Source organism: Myzus persicae, unplaced genomic scaffold (genome assembly GCF_001856785.1).
Source record: "Myzus persicae strain clone G006 unplaced genomic scaffold, MPER_G0061.0, whole genome shotgun sequence".
Lineage (NCBI taxonomy): Eukaryota > Metazoa > Arthropoda > Insecta > Hemiptera > Aphididae > Myzus > Myzus persicae.
Window position 1 is genome coordinate 922,621 of NW_019104044.1, and position 19,760 is coordinate 942,380.

Sequence of the window (19,760 nt, forward strand, 5' to 3'; positions counted from 1 at the left end):
ATCGTAGTATTATAGTATTAGAGCAGTTGTAGTAGTAGTAGTAGTATTCTCGTTGTGATAATATGTATGTACGTACCTACACATATACATTTTTTTTGTATACAAGTTTTGTGTATGCGTGCGCGCGCTTGCGTTTCTTTCACTCCGCCGCCGCCGCCGCCGCCGCAGTGTTATTATTATTATTCATCGTAGTCGTCGTCGAAGGCCATTGCAGCCGCCGCCGCCGCCGCCGCCGCCGCCGCCTCTGTCCGGCCCGAGAGTTCGTATATTCCGGTTGCACACGGCCGTCCGCCGACGCCACTCATTCGTCCGGTCACTATCACGTCGGTAGAACGTATCCCGAGCGCGCGCAATACGATGGTTCGACGCGGACGCGATTGATCGAACAGTTATTCAGTTTTACAGACAGTGTGCCGTTCGTTTTCTTTATTTGTCCGTTTGTTTCTTTTTCCATCGACAAGTTGAAAGTTGGTCGACTTTACCCTTGCCGGCAAGGATAACACTGTATAGAGCAACGCCACTCGAACACTATATACGCGGCGACACTTTGTCCACGCACAGGTTAGTTTTGCCAGACCGTAATAGTGCATGTCAAAATAATGTTATCAAAATCGACACTTAATGCGTAACACTGCCGGTAGGTTTTTAAAAAGGACCGTTCTTATTGGTCTGTTTTCGTAACACAACCCATATTTGGGTTGACCGTTCGCGAGACACCGTTTTCTTATTTAATTATAGGTGTATAATAATAATACCATAGGGTTACTGCAGATGCCTATACAATAACAGTCATTACGCTAGGTGTGACTTCAAAAAGATAATACAAGTTATAAGCAGTACTTGTTGATCATGTTGCTTAAATATTCGATATAATCGTGTTATGTATAGAGAATTCATGAATTATAACAGTACATGATAATATAATATACCTATTACGGGTGGGTGTGTGTATTTTATGTCAAGTTTGTAAATTAAATGTACAGTATAATACTTATTATTATAATATGACGATACGAATTGAGAACGAACAAGCAATTGTCCGTCGCAGTCAGCAGAGCGAGTAAAGCGTTAAAGTCTCCCGCAGACTCCTCGCAGTCAGCGGGATGCGATGAGATATTGAGATTTGCTGTTGAGCGATAACTTTACGACGATAGTTCAACGACTATCTAGTACCATTGCCATTTATAGATCAACAAATGGGTGTGTCGATGTTTGACAGAGTCTTATCTACTCTATACACCTATACAATCGAAACGAGTTTCGTAAGCCTAAAATATGTATACGCGTTACTACAACTTTTAGTAAGTAGGTATCTAACAAAGATACCGTATTAGATTAGGTAATTGATAAGATAATAATGACTTAATAGTTTTGGATAAATATTACCACAAAAAAACTAAAGTAATATTCATATTTTTTTTGTCTCCTCACAACTTTTGTAAAACTTGCCTCTATTCATCATCATTCATTGGAGTAAGATTTAATCATCTATACTCGTCCTACATATAGAAAACCAACAAAATTGTCAATTGCGTAATATAAAAGTACTTAGATTGACTTATAACTAGTAATAATTACTTAAATATATCTCCAATTATCACAAATAATTTAATTTTAACATAAAACATATTTCGAGTGTGTCAAATTATAAACATATAATACCTATACCAAATCATTATAATTGTAACATGCTATAGGTAATAATATAATTGTGTCTTTTATTATGATATATATTATATTATATGTTAGACTCTTTATTGCAAACAAATATTGAAGTTCACCAAAATATATAATATGGCTTTCAGGCCAATATTTAAAAAATGTGTAAAGGTACATGAAGCTACAAAATTATGATTGTCTTAAGAATAACTAAATTCAACTAGCACTTAAAAATGTGGTTCACTATCGTTTGTTGATGTGTTTATTTAAATGCACTATAATAGATACCAGATCATAAAATGCTAATTCGGCTGTTATAATTAAATTATGCTCTATTTAATATATAGTCTTTGAACGTTTACTGTTAGGTATTGATTTTAAAAACGATTAGAAAAAAGTCATTGACTTCACAAACCGTGGTGTCTTCGAGGCGTTTTTGTTGAAACAACATTACAGTAGATAGTAAGATAGATAGAAGTAGATACCAAGTAAGACACAAGTAATTCAATACAAATTAATACTTCACGGTATTATACGAGTATTCAAACAGGAAATTATGACGACAGACGTTTCGTGGTATTGAGTATTTTAAGTATTAACCACAATAAAAAATAAAATCAAGAATGTCGAACGTCCTTAATTTCCGTACATTCACTAAAATCAATTAGATCGGAATTTTAATGTTATATAGGTTTGCAGGCGTATATTATATTAATATTATAATATTCTACTAGTAATTACTACAGTCCTTATATGAAGAGAGGTACCTCAATCGTAGAATTCTAACTATACATTTTTTTATAAGCATATAGATATAACGGGGTAATCCGTCTGCAGTAATTAAATTGGCAATTCAATTTTTGAATTTTTGAAAAAAGTGTTTTTTAGTTGAAACTACTAAAGCATATAACACTTAGGTAATTCTAAAAAAAATAATTTTTTCTACTTTTCATAATGATTTTGTTTTTTATAACCTATTATATTAACAATTTCAAAATTAGAAGTAGAATAGATTTATGAGAATATTGTTATTGAATAAATATATTTTTATTTTTATTTATTAATCTTCAGAGCTTAGATGAGCGGAGTAAAATGACAAGGATAGTACTCCGCAAAAGTCGGATATAGAAGTATAATCAATAGACACCTAGTATAATATTTTATTTTTTGTCGTACAATGTAATGTTATAAATTTATAAATACAATGCAATACAACTATACAAAAGCTTTTTTCAAAAATACAAATATTGACTTAGGAAAGTAATGTAGTCAGTCAAATGGATCACTCTGAATAATACATATAATATAGTAGTTATCAGCTTATGTATTTGAGTATAATTTTAGAAACACAAAAATTAGTGTTTAACATAGGTACGGTTACTGCAGCTTGCACATTCTTATGTGTAATAAATTGAATGATTGTGTACGATTATGCATTCGATTATGCTTTTTGAGAGCTATCGCTCGTCAAGTCTGATGATTTTTGCAAAAAATTAAACGTGTATGATGATGTGTCCGGGTTAATCATCATGTCGCCACGTGTATCCAATTCCATTAGTTCGATTGAAAACGATACCTTTGGATCTTAGACTACGGAAAATGAATACACATTATCTATACTTGCTGTTTATATAGTATAGGTACACATTCGTACTTCAATATGGATATCTTTGTGGCTTTTCGATAATTTCGTAACTTTTTAAAAACGCTCGGTCTTCTTATCGAATCATGTACCAAAGACGATATTCTGTCGCATTACACAATATTATAGATACAGTGACGAATTTAAAAAAGAAAAATCATTTAGTGATATCCAAGTTTATTAGCACTGTATAGTCTTATAAATGGCCGGTATCAAAATCGTACTTACGTATTTATAACGGTCAAAAAAAAAAAATCAAAACTGCCCATATCGCTCGCGGCAGATGTAGGCCGGACGTGAGTGAATAATTATGTTATGAAATATCAAAGCAAAGATGAACAATCATAACGGTTGTATAAATCCAACCGAATTGTTATAGCAAGCTAGGCTCGATTAGGGCAGCCGCTGACATTTTTGAAAACCGCGGTTTCACTGTATGTGTGGACACCGTTGTCGTTGTGCAGGACGGTGTTTGTGGACAACATGATGATAACATTACCTATTATTGATTATCATCACTCAGTCGTTTACTCAACACTGTGGTTTAACATATCGTACACTTATTTGGAGGAATTTCGATTCTATTTCGTAATGATATAATATGCCACCAGCAACCAGCTAGCTATACCTACGTTCATATATTATATATCGGCGATGACCAGAGAAAAAGTATTTCGGATCGGTGAAACTCGCCGTTAACGAACTACACTCGAGTATTATTGTACGACACTGGCAGTGAAATGCAGTATATTATATTATATGTATGTTCGTATGTAGACGGTATGCAGTGTTTCCACCCATGAATAATAATATCATACGATGGCACTTCCTTGAATATTTTAATCGGCGGAACGGGTTTTATTATTTTTCCATCCAACACGTATCATTGCCCGTCGGCTATGCGTATATAGATAAAATAATATTAAAATACACACGACGGTGTGCCGTCTATATTTTTCGGATTTGCAGGCAGCATCACGACAGCCGATCGAAAAATCACTGCAACATTACGATAACGGTGCGCAGGTAGTACTGCTATATTACTAACGAGTGGTTAGCACGACGACGATACATATATATATAGGTACCTAAAATAATAATAGTATAATAATAATATGAACAGGGGTTGTCGATATTTTTCGGCCACATATTTTGGCGACCGTGGAATATTTTGTCAATCAAACGAATTTCGAGCATATTTAAATATTTAATAATATTATGTGATCGTTAATATCGGCATACCTAAATCGCGTGTTGTATTAGTGTTGCTACTTCACGGACTAAACCACTTGAATTTAATATCTAGTACCCACGTGTTCACGTGTCTATATAGGTCGTTGAATATGAGGTTTTAATAGAAGTCTACGGGTCAGTCGATTTTACTTAACTATTTTTTATAAAATACTATGATATCGACCCGAGCTTAATTGAATCGCGGAGAAATTTAAAAAAAACGCTCCTTGTTCGTGCATTTACGACGTGATTCAATGTATTTCTTAGTAGTACGCATTCTATTTATTTTTGTTTAGTTTTATTCGATAATGGATTTTTTGTGGAATAAACACAAAAGGTATAATTCATCCTGTTGTCAATTATTCGTTAACGTAATTCAACAGTTTAAATAACTGACACTTAAATTCTTTGTTTTCCACACATAGATTTTCAAATAAGACGACTGATACCCATTCGTTACACAATTATATCGTAGTTGGGTAATTAATAAGTTAAAATTTGGTTAGTGATTTGGGTCATGAAAATGTATTTAATTTTTTCCCCCTTTTCTACAATTATGCTTCAAATAATAAAATGCCTATCAATATTTACAAAGTATACATTTTCGATGTCAATAAAAATAGCAAAGTAAGCAAATAAAAAAACATTCGTGTCTTAGACAAATAAAAATATGTAGGTAGTAAGTAATTACTAGGTATTTACTTTTATATGAACTCTGAAATTTATATCGTGGACGTAAAGTAGACATCCAATCCATATAGTATTATTATAATAAATACCAATCAATACTTAATCAATGAGTACATGTTGTAAAAGTAGTGTGGATGTGCTTGCTTTTGAGTGGCATTTAATCGGTTTTACGAGTTCAAACAATCAAAAGTAAAATGTTAATTACGTTTATTATTGAACCGCGAATAACATTTTTCTTATTTTTCGACGATACATGGTTGTCGTTATGCATTGGCGTACGCGTATAATTGCACATTTATATTATCAGCACGAAGTGCCCGAAAAATATAAAAATAAAGTTTCTATCGTTCTGTGTTTGTTTTTTCTTATATCCGAATGGCCACAGTTATTGTATCGGTTTTCCAGACTTTGACTGTGAGTAAATCGCGTTTATTGACTGCCAGGTTAATGGACATTTAACACAAGAAACTCGCTACAATGTGCAGTATATGCATGCACATAATAACATAAAACGGCGATATACATAATGAAGGATAAATGGTGAGAAAATCGATTTGAAATTCAGACGAATAACAATAATAATTAGGTACCCACCTAATGGTCGTATTCTAAACGGAAGTGTGTCGTGCGTCCGATGATGCATTGATGTCTGCTACCGAAACACCGTCACCGTGCCAGCCATTACGATAATTATATCGTATTAATAATGGTAATTTATTATTCGCCCGGTGATTTGTGACCGAACGATTAGTCTCTCGAGGGACCTTGGACGACGTGGACGCTTCTCGTCTTACTATAATATGGTGTGCACTGTTCGTAAAAAATACTGTTTGCTTGTCGTGAGCAGCATCAGCTATGGTGGCGAGAGACTTCCGCAGAGACGAGGATTGTTGTGTGGCACCTAGTCTACACCGTGGGATGTGCCGATGCTGCTAAAATCATTAAATATATTCTAGGGGGCGGTGGTAAACTCTCCCGATTTTTAAAACTAGTAAACAGTATGATGGAAAACACTCTCCGGTCAATATATTATGTCTACCTGAAGGAAATGTGTAAGCTCTCCTGAGTTGTTTTAAATGTCATTGCTACACTATGAATTGGCTTCGCTGCAGAGATTGTGATTATCATTTTAAATATTTACTATCAATTGTATTACCGTTAACCTGTATTAGTAATTTAAATATTTAAAACGATATTGACTATAATGGCTCAACCAAGTTTTTCAACCTTACCATCTGCGCAATACGAGTAATGCCCCATGCTCGCCTAGCTTAGTTCTTCTAGGGTCAAATGATGAGACGGCTAGAAGGACAGAAAGCCCTACAGGTCTGGATAGTCACCCATGACGAGTGTGTGACTAATCGATATGGACGTGACGTAATTATACATAATAATATAGATCAGGTACAACAATAATACAGAACGTTATTATTATTATTATCATTATAGTGGTCAAGTGAGTTTTTGACGAGACATATCGATAGATCATGCCGATACTCTATTGTTTGAGTATTCTTCGATCTGTGTTTATAAATATTATAATATAAAAAACCGTGTATTGTTGTATATTATGTGGTAGTATATAGTATATAGTATAGCTCACAGTGTTCACTGCAGGGGGAGATATATCTTTTTCTTTTTTACCATAAGCAATTGTCTTTTTATTTCTACTTTACTTATAGTCACAACAATAGAGTTTGTTTACCTACTGTTTTTCATCGAAGTGGTTTTTTTATGCAGAATAATTTTTTTTTTTATAGAAACCAATCTTGTTAATTTCATTTACTGATGCAGAATGATTTTTATTTACTAATTATTTACATTGAATTTTGAACCGTATTTATAAGAATTTAAAGTTTAGAGGAGTATGCACATTGCACAGTACGCATTTCGACGAAGCTTTTAAATAACTTCTTTACTAAACTTTAAATGCTTGTATAAATAATTAATAATTTATTCAATATTCGATATTAATTATTTTTAGAATCAAAGTTTTCAGTGAAATTATATTTTACTTCAGTACTACCAATTATTTCAAACAAGTATAGGTGGTGGTTGTAGTTTGAAAACTTAAAATTCATATTTAGTATACCTACGTGGAGACGTAAGGTAAAGTGTAAGAGTTAAAATATGTTGGCTTAAAATTGAAATGTATTACATGATTATGTGGTACTATTGTACAATATATGTTTTCCAAAAAGAAGTAGAAATTCCATTTACTTGACATTTTTTCAACTTTAAAATTTAAGCCACATCGCATGAAGACTTAAAGTTGATATCGCCACTCTTTTAATAGTATAAAGAATCTAAGTATTTGAATATAAAAACTAAAGTACATAAAATTCAAATATGTTTACGAATTCTAAAAATCATAATTTGAATAAATTCATTATGAGGGAAAAATGGCGCTCAGCATGCTTGGTGAACCACCTTGAATAATTAAATACCTAGACAACAATTACCATATTGATAAGATATGTAGGTATGTATGATGTGCATGTGGGTTGAATATTCTCATACTTTCCTCGATTGTGGGTTTCATAATGCGTAAAAGCTGAGAAGCTTATCGTGTGTTCTATACCTGCCGGAAGCAAACGGTTTTCGACATCATATTAAATATGAGATATTATGGATATACGGGGGTCGTTCATTTTATTCCTGAAAAAGTTATGTTTTATAAATGATAATTGTATTTATTATAATCACTAATAGGTATTAAGTATAAAATTTTTCCTCTAAAAAGTGATCAATAATTTTCGTAATTGATATAATATTATTACATTTTAAAGGCTAAATTGTCATGTATTATTTTTGAAGTTAACATAATACATGATCGTTTATAAAAAAAAAAAATATACGTTACATCTCTCTTGATCGCGGACAGTTGTTGAACATTAGGAATGTTTTCATTTCCTAGTTTTTCTCCCAATTACACCAGACTATGTACATAAAAGTAGCCGCGTGTGGTCGATTTTTAATAAGAACTCGAACGCTGAAAACGTTTTATCCGAACATATTAATTTCATTTAAACGTTCTGTTCGCAAACAGCGAGGTTTAATATATTATTATGCACTATTATATACACTATACAGTCCTAAAAATATTCTACATCGTAGTTCGGTCGGTTTCAAAATATTATCATTTTTTTTTTCAATATGCCATTCAACCCATTGTGGTCGACACAAGCGTACGCCATTATAGAACGGAGATGTTTTTTCACCAGTCCTAATGTGTTTTTTTTTTATTCCCATCGCAATATTATTTTCTGATGGCATAATTTTTCTCTTTTATTAATGCACAGTATACATACATATAAATATATATATATATATATTATATATATACATTAGTTTTGTCACAGCTGTTATTATATGTTTCGCACAATTTGGTGAGCTGAAAATATAACCTCGGAGTTTGGCAGTAAAAACGTACTGTTATGGTTGTGTAAAAAAAAGATAAAAAAAAAATAGGTACACTGAACGCTCGTATATGCGTCCGTATCAAACCGTAGCGTATAATAATACACATATTATACATATACTTGAATCGAGTATAAGAAACAATGAAAGAGAGTTTCGACCAAAATATGTTCGTACGGATAAATCGTTAGAATTGCGCCGGATTCTGTAGGTTAGGTTATTTGTTTTATTTTTTTCGCTCCCGCGGCGACGACGCTTATCATGAACGAAACGTCGGTCTACGACAATAATATGATAATACGCATTATTATCATAAAATACGTATTTTTATAATATTTTATAACATTTTAGTTTCCTTCTCGCGGCCATTTTTTTTTTTGCGCGTTCTATAGAGACTTAATACACTTTAATCTATTACTTTATGTACACACACACACACACACACACACACACACACACTCACCCGCGATAACCGTACACGTCATAATAATATGTGCCGAGTGTGTGTGATATTTTTATTACTAGCAATAATATTATAGGGATATAAAATAAAAGAACAATTCTGAGTTCTGGCGAAATAGGTACGGCAATATATTAAATATATATATTTCGGTCCGATTTATTTTTTACCGCAAGTTTTTTTTCCTTTATTCGTTTGTAAACATTCCTTTGTTCTTTTTTAACCCCCTCACAATCGTTTGTCATTTAATTCGATTTTTTATTTTTTTATTTTTTATTAATAATTAGTTAGATTTTTTTTTTAAATCTTCCGATATGCTTTGCGTATTATAAATATAAAAATCGATCATCTCGTATATTTCGTTGAACTCTAATTTATAGAGTAATTCGCCAAATATGTTTTCGTCCATTCAGAGCATTTAAAAATTTAAAAAAGTTTGCATTTTAAAATGTTTACAACTTACAGATTCAGATACCAAAAAAAAGGTTTAATATGCTCTGAATAATATGCTTACTGTTAAATTTGATAATAGTAAATTCACTATTGTATTAAAAATAACAAGAGTACAACCGATTGTTTTGAAATTTGCCATGTTCTGTGTTAATTAGACTGAGACAGCACGTGTAGGTATAACCTAGAAGCTCCTCTTAACAATGCATTTATTTAAATTCTGATTTAGGGAAATAAATTTAAGCATTTATACTTTGAAAGTCCATATTTTCAGATAATTGCAGTTCATTGTCATATCATCGTAATATTATTATAACCTATACTCCTCAACCAATTACTATGGTTTATAATATATACTACACTTACAAATTTCGGTTCATTTACACTGGATTAACAATGAAAATAAAATATTTCTTAAGACTAAACGATCGACAGTAAAAAAGGGTGGTTCGAAAAAAAATGTCATCGCAACAGGACACTCCTATTAAAATACTGCATACAAATCTCAAGTATTTTAAAACCAGTGTTTAAGTGTACTTGAAAATTCCAAAAATCAGAAATTATAATTTTGTTGTTGCCAATGGAACGATGTAGCATTTCCGGTGAATCACTCTGTATATTATATAGTGTGATGCAACAAGGATGCGGGGTCAGCATGAAAATAATAATTCTAGCGTTTCAAACAAATCATATCCGATCGAATGATTTGCGAGTTACCACGAACAGATTAGATGAATTATAATGACCGTGAATATAATATGTACAAGGCGCATTGATTTTACTCTATATTCTGTTCACATAATAGGTGATGGAAATGGAATTGAAAAAAAAAATGATTACCAATCATGCTCACCACCCCCCCCCCCTTTTTCTTTGACTATGCATTTTTTAAATTCAGACATAAGCTATATAGCTATACAGACATTTACAACATTACAAGACAGTTGATGGACTTAGGTGGAGTCACCGCCCACCGGCGACACTTCGTTATTTGAGTTATAATTACAATTTCATTGGGGAATGAGTTGTGCGGAGTCGTTGATAATATTATTTATTATTATTGTTTTTAAGTACACATAAGGAACATAATATTTTCAATTGGGTATTTCCATTTTTATACCGTTTTAGAAGGAGTTGTCCCGCGATGATATAAATAAACGAGAACCAATCTTTTTTACAGTACATTTTTAAGAAGTTGATTTTTTTGTTGTTGTTGGTGTATCCAAACACAAATTCTAAACAAGTAGTTTTTGAGTTATTAAACTGTGTATGCTAAGCGTACATACCATAAAATTAATTTTATAAAACAATTTTAAATTTTGATATTAATATAATTAAATCATTTTAAACCCCGTTATACTGTCATTTATGCCTGTTATTATAGTTAATATATTATTCTGAGTATTTAAAGTTTAATTATTCGAAAACTTTACGATCGTTAGAATTTCGATTCGTACACATAGTTTGTTAAGACATCATATTTTTAACAATTAGCAGTAAGCCAGGTGATTTTCATTTGAAAAAAAAATTGATCAACACAGGACGGTCCTTCAATGGCATAGAAAAATATAACGGTTTTAAAATAATATGGTCCTTGTATACATACGGATTTCAAAAACCAAAGTCTTAATACATTTATTATTTAAGGAAAAATGTTGGGAGCACGCTTAGCAGTGTATCACCAAGTTTAATCATTTTTTTTTCGTATAAATTATTCAATTTAATGCTGCTGAGTATAGATATTCGAGTCTTTTTAATGACGAGGAGCCAAAATTATTAATAAAAACAGCTACATTTTTTTGTTGAGTTCAAATAAATCTGGGAAATGAGCTTGTTTATATACCTATTATATACCCAATACAATATAATACGTATAATATTAATGTGTAATCTGTTCACTTTACAAGCCCTACACCGAGTTTATGCACCGTAATGCGTTTTTTTACGACAACGGAAGATTGTATTTCTAGAGATTAAATACATCAAGGTACGTTACCCTGTGCACCGCTAAGTCAGAATTTTCCACAAAAAATTATGGTCATTAGTTAGTAATCAATTCGTGGCCATTCGTAACCGGAAATTCGGAATTTGTAACTTGATTTTCACCACGGAAAATGTATACTTCACTGCAGCATAGTATTATTACGTATACAATATTATATGAACCGGTTGTTATTAATGTCAAACATCATATTATTCAAGAATATTCTTCTCATCATCGCGATTGTCGTTTTTATTATTGTTTACCCATGGACTGTCTGAAAAACCCGTAAGTCATTACACAATAATATTCTCTCACAATAGGGTCAGTGGACGACGATATATTTTTAAATTTAAATATTTTCATAAGACAAAAGTGTTTTAAATTTAGTTTGCGTCGCGGTCCCGCGATGTTTTTGGTCCATTTAATCATGACAAATCGTTTTCGCGATAAAAAAAAAACCGCAAACGTTTGGAAATCTCATAATAATTTTTATACATTCCACTTGTAACGTTCGCGTTGAAGTGGACGTCGACCCATTAGTCATTTATGGCGGTCCAGTATGCTGAAGTGATCATTAGTCATTTTTCGGATACGACTACCTATTGCAATTTATTATCGCACATATACAAATGCAGGTAATACCCTGTAACACGTTACATCGTAGCAAAAATCAGGCCAAAATGTACGTGTTATATTAAAATAATATAATATGTGCAATGATTTTTTCGATACAAAAGGAGTTTATTTATTTTGTGAATGCGCGCGCAGTGGGTTTTGTGTACGTTGAACAACAAAAACTGAACGAAAATAATTCCTTTAGCAAAACGATAATGTACAAGTAAATCAGACGCCCTAAACGAATGGCGCTTGCCCATTTACTACATGGTCGTTTAATATTTAAAATTCAAAGTGTATATACGTGAAATGGAAAAGTAGTTCACACGCGATGGAAATATATAAGCGCATACCTAGCTTGTCGTCAACGATATTATACACATATATAACATACATATATATTTTAATGCGTCAATGTCGTTAGTCTATTTTAGTGTTCGAAAGCGTAGAAATGTATTTTATTTTAGTTATATATACTCTATGGAGCGCTTTGGCTGGCAGACATAATCGTCATAAAATTGTCGAAAATCCGTCTATAACGGTTTATATTTTAACCTAACTCTGAACCTAACCTTCACTTACGTACCTACCTAACCTATTAGTATTAATTTCTACTACGATTTGGCGTTTGCTGTGGTCTTGACTGTTTGTATAGTGCATCATCGCGTGGCTCGACCCGAAAGATTTCCCCAAACAATTTTCGGACCTAAAAATCTCTTAGCACAATATCGTCGGGTGTATTGTTATTATTATTAAACCGATATTATTATTGTATACTGGTGACTATTATAGATGAAATAGCATTTATTTTTTCATCACACCGCGAGTTTCGTCGCTATAGATGGGTATTGTTTATTTTGTATTATTAAGTTTTCCACTTTTCCGTCAAGTTTGTTGATGATTTAGACATTCAGTATTTATTATTTAGTATTCACCAGGAAAAACGTGTCTACAAAAACACAACACGTTTTTTAAATACTTTTAATCTCGTCTTATATTTTTATCGTGGGCTTTAGAACAGGGAAAACCATGTGTGTTTCTCACGTAATGACTACCTAGGTAATGAATAATCTATTCTATACACAGATTTATATGACGCCATGTAGTGGGCACGGTATTTACCTTTAGTCATTTAATTATTATCAGAGAAATATCATGCAGTTAAAATAAATTAATAATAATTATACTTGATTACGGGAACCAAATTTGAACATTAATTATGTTACAATTAGTTTACAACATACATATTTAAATGGTAGATACCTACAAAACTACACATGTTTTTTGTTATTTTAATATTTGATCATAATTTTTTTAACGACAGAAAAAATAAATTTAAAATTTTTGCAAACAGGTTTAATATAAATTTGGGTGCAGTTAAAGATTTTAAATGTTGATTTGCATAAAGTTGAACATATGTGCCTATGCATACTGCTTGTACTATTGATAATCAAGCAAAATTATTAAAAATGATATTAAATATTAATAATATGGTTTGAATTTTCCTTTTCATACGCTTGCCCATATTTTGTTTCACCAAAATTATAAATAACAATATTTTATATTATTATGTGTGAATTAGTGAAACAATGAAAGTTTATTTAATACATTATGTAGGTGCCTACAATAAGACAATAAGACGTGATAGTCGAATCACTTAGAATTTAACTTAATAAAATAACCGGTGGTAAAAATGGTTGAAAATATGATTCAATATCCATATTATACTTGTTCTGACGAATATTCACTTATAAATATACATGCCATAAACTCAGCACTTGATTAATCGCGGTTTATACTTCGCTAACGCTGATTACAATACAATAAAAAAATTGTATACATAAATATCTACATTTTTTTTATAAAAACAATTACAAATGTATAGATATACAACAAATATTTCGTTCAATATCACGCAATATTAGATATTTAAATAATTAAATTAAACTTATATAAGTACATAAGTATGTTTTCATTAGTATTTAGAATTAAGCGATTCCGGCGTATAGATAGATTAAATGCGCACGAAACGTTTTTTAAAAATATTCACCTTTAGGGGAAATAAAATGATTGGGTTTAATAATTTAGAAGATTTTTTTTGATTTGTTAAAACTGTATCGAAGCTTGTCGTTTTTTTCATCAGTCGTATTTACGCAGCACTAGTTAGAGGGGGGGGGGGGTCGGTAAAAGAGGTGAGTACCCCTCATTCGATCACAATGATAATATCTGAGTACACATTATTAAATACTTACAGATCACATTTTTTGTGTGTTCCCGTTTGTAGTCACATGCTTGTAAAAGTGACAAGATATAATAGTTAACAATGTGCCGACTGCGGTCATGGTTACTACAATAATAATATTATACCTACTGCAACTGTCGAGTGTATGGAACATGCACCGACTCCGTATTATACTTGTATTCCTGCTGCGTATACAATTTACAGTCCCGTTACCAGACCTGTAACATTTACTTAAAATATATAGGTACCCCGTGTGGTTTTCCATATTATGACGAACAGCCGATGGAGTATGTTGTATACGTTATTGTAATTATTTTTCGACTTGAGAATTGAAAAACATTTGAATTATAATATTATTATGTAATTACTAATTTGTATTCTAGTTTCGGGACTTATACACGCGCATCTCATTTGTATGCTCGCGAAGGAATTCGTACAAATCCACTTTACTTGTTTTTCGACGGATGCTTTTACTAGATAGTATGTAAGGTATTCACTTGTTTTTCTGTCGTTGCATAATTGAATATGTTTTTGAACATTAATCTTGTATAAATAAAAATGAAAAAAAAGGAGCTGCTATCTTACTAAAACAAACATGACCATTCAAATATTCAGAAGAGAAGTACATTATACATAGTAAAAAATTAAATTTCGAGTACTCTAGAAATTTAAACCATAAAACTTTGACATCAAATATGCATCATATATATGTGTTTCGGGTGGTATATGGACGGTATATATACATATTTAGATAGATACATCGGATTTCGGCTTATCAATAATGAATTTAATAGTTTCGGTTGATAATACATTTCCTGCAGAAGTCAACATTAGCTGAGTTTGAGCTGAGATGATTTAGCAGAGCTTTGGAACGTGTCTTTCCGTCTTGTCTCGGTAGTGAATAAAATGGAAATGATTGAGGAATCGATATTGAAAAATTCACAGTTTTTAAAAAATTACAATCATATAAGCATAACTCATAAGTTATGAAATTCACGTCTAGATACATTCATCGCTTGCTCCTATGTTTGGAATAGAAAAATTAAGAGAATGAGCAATGGCGATAATTCGTTCTCAAATTCTACAATTGAAACACATATCATACATAATCCTCTCACTAGTAGTGGTGAGTACTCACTGATGTAGGTAATAATATAATATAATATGTCCAGCGTTGATCCAATTATAAAAATCAATCATAAAATACGTTTAGTAATGATGATATACCGTCACATCATCATAATTTATATCACAGCGAAACCTGAAGTCTCGTGGACTGGAAAAATAATTTATGTATAGGTAACAGAGAAATTCGTCAAATAGAATTACAAAATATGATTGGTTCTATTTTGGTTTGAGTCTCAACAATATTTTGTTTACACATCATCTTGTTAAGTGCGGAATTTCGTCGTATGTGGAAGTTTCATAGTGCGTATTTGAATAACATACGACTATATTTACTATACAGTAATACCTACGTATGAAACGCAAATCCTCGAGGTATTTATTTCAAAATATTTTCGAGATCGAAATGTATATTTTTAACAAATATATTAGCTTCGTCAACATCTACAGTATCCAACGTTATTATTGACTGGCATTGGGTTCTAAATCATAATAAAATAATAAGTATCACTACATAGTAGTAAGTATATAATATGTATAGTAATCATATATAAGTACTTATATATGATTTTCTTGTAACCTTTAATTTACCTCGGTGGGTACCTTATAATAATGTTACTTTACATAAAGTCACCAACATCATGCTTTTAGTAGTTACAGTGCAGTAAACGGACACAGGATTTTATTGTTATTGCGATCACAAAATCGCATTGTCATCTATATATACAGTGGACGCCGCCGCTAATAATACTCACATTGGGACCAGCATAAGGTGAGTCTTATAACCGAATGAATCTTATAGGCGAAGTGGGAAAAAAAATTAATTACATATTTATGAATTTTATTTTATTACATATTTTTCTTTAATTTTAATATTCTAATACATATTACATATGACATACGTAATATTGAATAAATTAAAAAAATTCTGATAACAAAATTAAAATTACAATACATGTAAAAAATGATTATATGCATTAATAAAAAATTATAAAAGATGTATGTATAATGTACCTATTTATTATTTATGAAAAAAAATTGTGATTTTGTTTTTTTTTTAGTTATAACTTGTAAATTAATATTCCGGAAATATATTGGAAAATGTGAAAGACGATACAATTTGTTGTAGGTACATACATTTTACATACATTTTTTTACAAAATTTGAGTCTTATAACCTAATTTTTTATAACGTATTTGGATACGTCCGGACCGTTTCAGACAACTTTGATTCTAATAAGCGACTGAATCTTATATCCGTGAGTCTTATAAGCGGCGTCCACTGTATACACTTGCGCATGGCGAAGATTTCGTCATTTTGCGACGGTTGCAGGTTTCTGCTAGCTCAGACGCTTTTCTCGGTTACATATATTATAATAAGCATAATATTATTGATAATATTTACAATCTGTCGAGCTCTACGGCGTGATATTATGCACACAATCAAGACGATCCACATCGAATATCATAATAATTTGTTAAATATGACGCATATATATATTATTATAAATTGTAATATTATCGTGTAACACTGTGGCGGATAAAGTATAACGGCGGCGGTTGAGCGTTTAAAAACTCATAGCGCATTTTTCGCCCTCGGAAATAAAAAAACTCGAAACAGACGACGGCGCATTATTCAGACTAAAACCGCCGTAACGTTTAGCAGGGTCCGTTGGTTCGGTGTTCCAGGACCGGGATGATGTGGGTTTTATACTTTTATGTCGCATCAGAGACGAAAATATTTCGGACGGGACGTGCGTGAGAATTATGCACGTCTGCAGCGGCACACGGCCGGGCGGGCAGGCAGGTAGGTGTGTGTTTATTTTATTACTTATTTTTTTTTTTGTGGAATGAAACCGAGGAAAAAAAAGAAACGAGAAGAAACGTTTCGCAATGGCGGCCGTCGTCGACGCACATTCCCATTCCCATATCGCAGTAATGTTGTGTTATTATCGTCGCGCGCGCCCGCGCATGTGTGTGTGTATGCGTGTGTGTGTGTGTGTGTGTGTGTGTGTGTGTGTATAGTCTTGCGGAAAAAAAGAGAACAGTAAAACAAAACAAAAAAAAAAAAAAAAACCAAAGATACGCATAGCATTAATAATACGTACGCGTACGCGGCCGCGGGGAAACCTACACCGTCTCCGCCGCCGGTGGGTAGTTGTAGTTGTCCGGAGGAGGTGCAATTAACGTGGTCCGGGTCCCATGACCGTGGCACATATTATTATTATTATTATTATTATCGTCGGCCTCATGCGACTACGACGGCGAATCTACACGTATGTGCAATAATTATCATCGTAGAAATACATGTATACATATTATACAGGGTGATCCGTTTGAGAGATAGGGTACACTAATTATTTCAAAAAGTGTTAAATCTTTTTGAGTTTTTTTTTTTTAAATTTTTAGATTTGCGCTTTTCTAAAACTGTATAACATTTTAATTTCGTTCAACCTTACATTTATGGGTGAAACCACTATCAACTTTTGATTTTCAGATGGAAAAATATTATACGATAAAAAGCTCATAAATTGATAAAACCCTTTTTTTTTTTATATTAAAATTTTTATTTTTATATTTTGTCATTTGGTTTGCGAGATACAGTTCCTCCTCAAAGTTTGGTCGTTTAAGGAGGCGTTATAGTCGGCGGTGCTACAAATATCCAGTTATCCAAATAACCAGTTTTTTACTAATCAATCGTCGTAATTCGGCATGTCTAATTAGACGATAGACTAATAAGTGATTTGGGTTCAAAGTACAATAGTAATGACTTATTAATTGTTACCTTTGGTTGAACCGTATCGAATTCATCACTTGTAGCTTCTGGTCTTTATTAATGAATAAATAGTATAATCAACACCCCCTTGAACCACAAAACTTCGAGAAGCTGTACCTCGCAAACGAAATAACGAAAAACAAAAATTGTAATGCTAGTATTCATGAATAAAATGGTTTTATTGGTCCTTTGTATGATCTTTTTATCGTATTATGTTCCCATTTGAAAATCAAAAGTCGACAGTGGTTTTATCCACAAATGTAAGGGTGAAAAAAATTAAAATATCATACAGCTTTAGAAAAAACATAAATCTAAAAATTTAAAAACAAAAAAATTCAATACACTTCGATATAATTAGTGTACCCCCTTAAATGGATCACCCTGTATGTATATATATATATATACCTACCTACACTGATGTTGGCAGTAGTTTTTACTATATATATATATATGCGTTCTATAGACCCGTCCGGGACCGACCCCGCGGAAGGATAAGGCGGCGGGAAGGGAAGACGTCGTCGTGTTTTCCCGCGACCTGCGCGCGTGTTCCGTACTTTATCATAGTGCAATATTTTATGTATACATACCGGTCGGCTGTACCAGCTATACTACCTGCTGGCTGCCGTGCTACCCGATACGTCTTGCAAAATGCCGGCGACAATAAACTGGTATATACCGCCTAACCCGCTATTACCACTCGCCGCCGTCGATGATGGCGGTGTGCTGAGGGGGTGAGAATAGAATTTCGAAATTTCGCGAAACTCGACATTTTCGCTTTCAGTCAGTCAGACGGCGTGTGCTTGTGTGTGTGCGTGTGTGTGTGTGTTGTGTTCTAAATATACAGGTATACATACGCGAGTAATACCTGTGGATATACATTATATGGTGTCGTCAAGTTACTTTAGCACTCAATGCGTGATATGTCGTATCTCGCGGCAGCTGCAAGTCCGTCTGTTCGCACACTGCCTACCCGTACAGATATTATCGATGATGATTCGAAAGTTTTGTCACCGTTTCCCTCTGCAGATACATAGAAAATACATCAGTTATTATTTATTATATATGGGCAAATCTGCCGTCTTCTCCGCGCATTCCGGTCGTCGAGCTACCTTATTGTTACTTTTTTTTTTGTCCGCAAAACTCGAGATTTTTCTCATATAACATTTTATACCTAGCCAGGTCCATATTGTATTCATATCGTAGATATTATTAATATAATAATAAAATACTCATACTAGAGTATAATACGTAAAATATAATATTTATTCTGTAATTTCTTCGGTTTATTGAATGATTTTTTTGTAAACGTTTTATGTGCATAATTTCAATTCTTAAAATAAAACTACATTTTAGAAAATAATCCGATATTTTTACTATTATTTAAAAGTTTTTACTCTTCTACGAATCTAAAACACTTGCTTGTTCGTTGTATGTGTTTTGCTATTTGAAATCTAATAAAATGGTC

General features: G+C 32.4%; 1 protein-coding gene across 1 annotated transcript in view; it reads left to right on the forward strand.

Annotated features, from left to right (window-relative positions):
- The first annotated feature begins 242 nt into the window (after nucleotides 1-242).
- LOC111037940 (putative ferric-chelate reductase 1 homolog) overlaps nucleotides 243-19,760 on the forward strand; it is a 54,948-nt gene continuing 35,430 nt past the window's right edge. The window contains exon 1 of the mRNA XM_022320790.1: nucleotides 243-561. The gene's annotated coding sequence lies outside the window, so the exon portion shown is untranslated. The remainder of the gene's footprint in view (nucleotides 562-19,760) is intronic.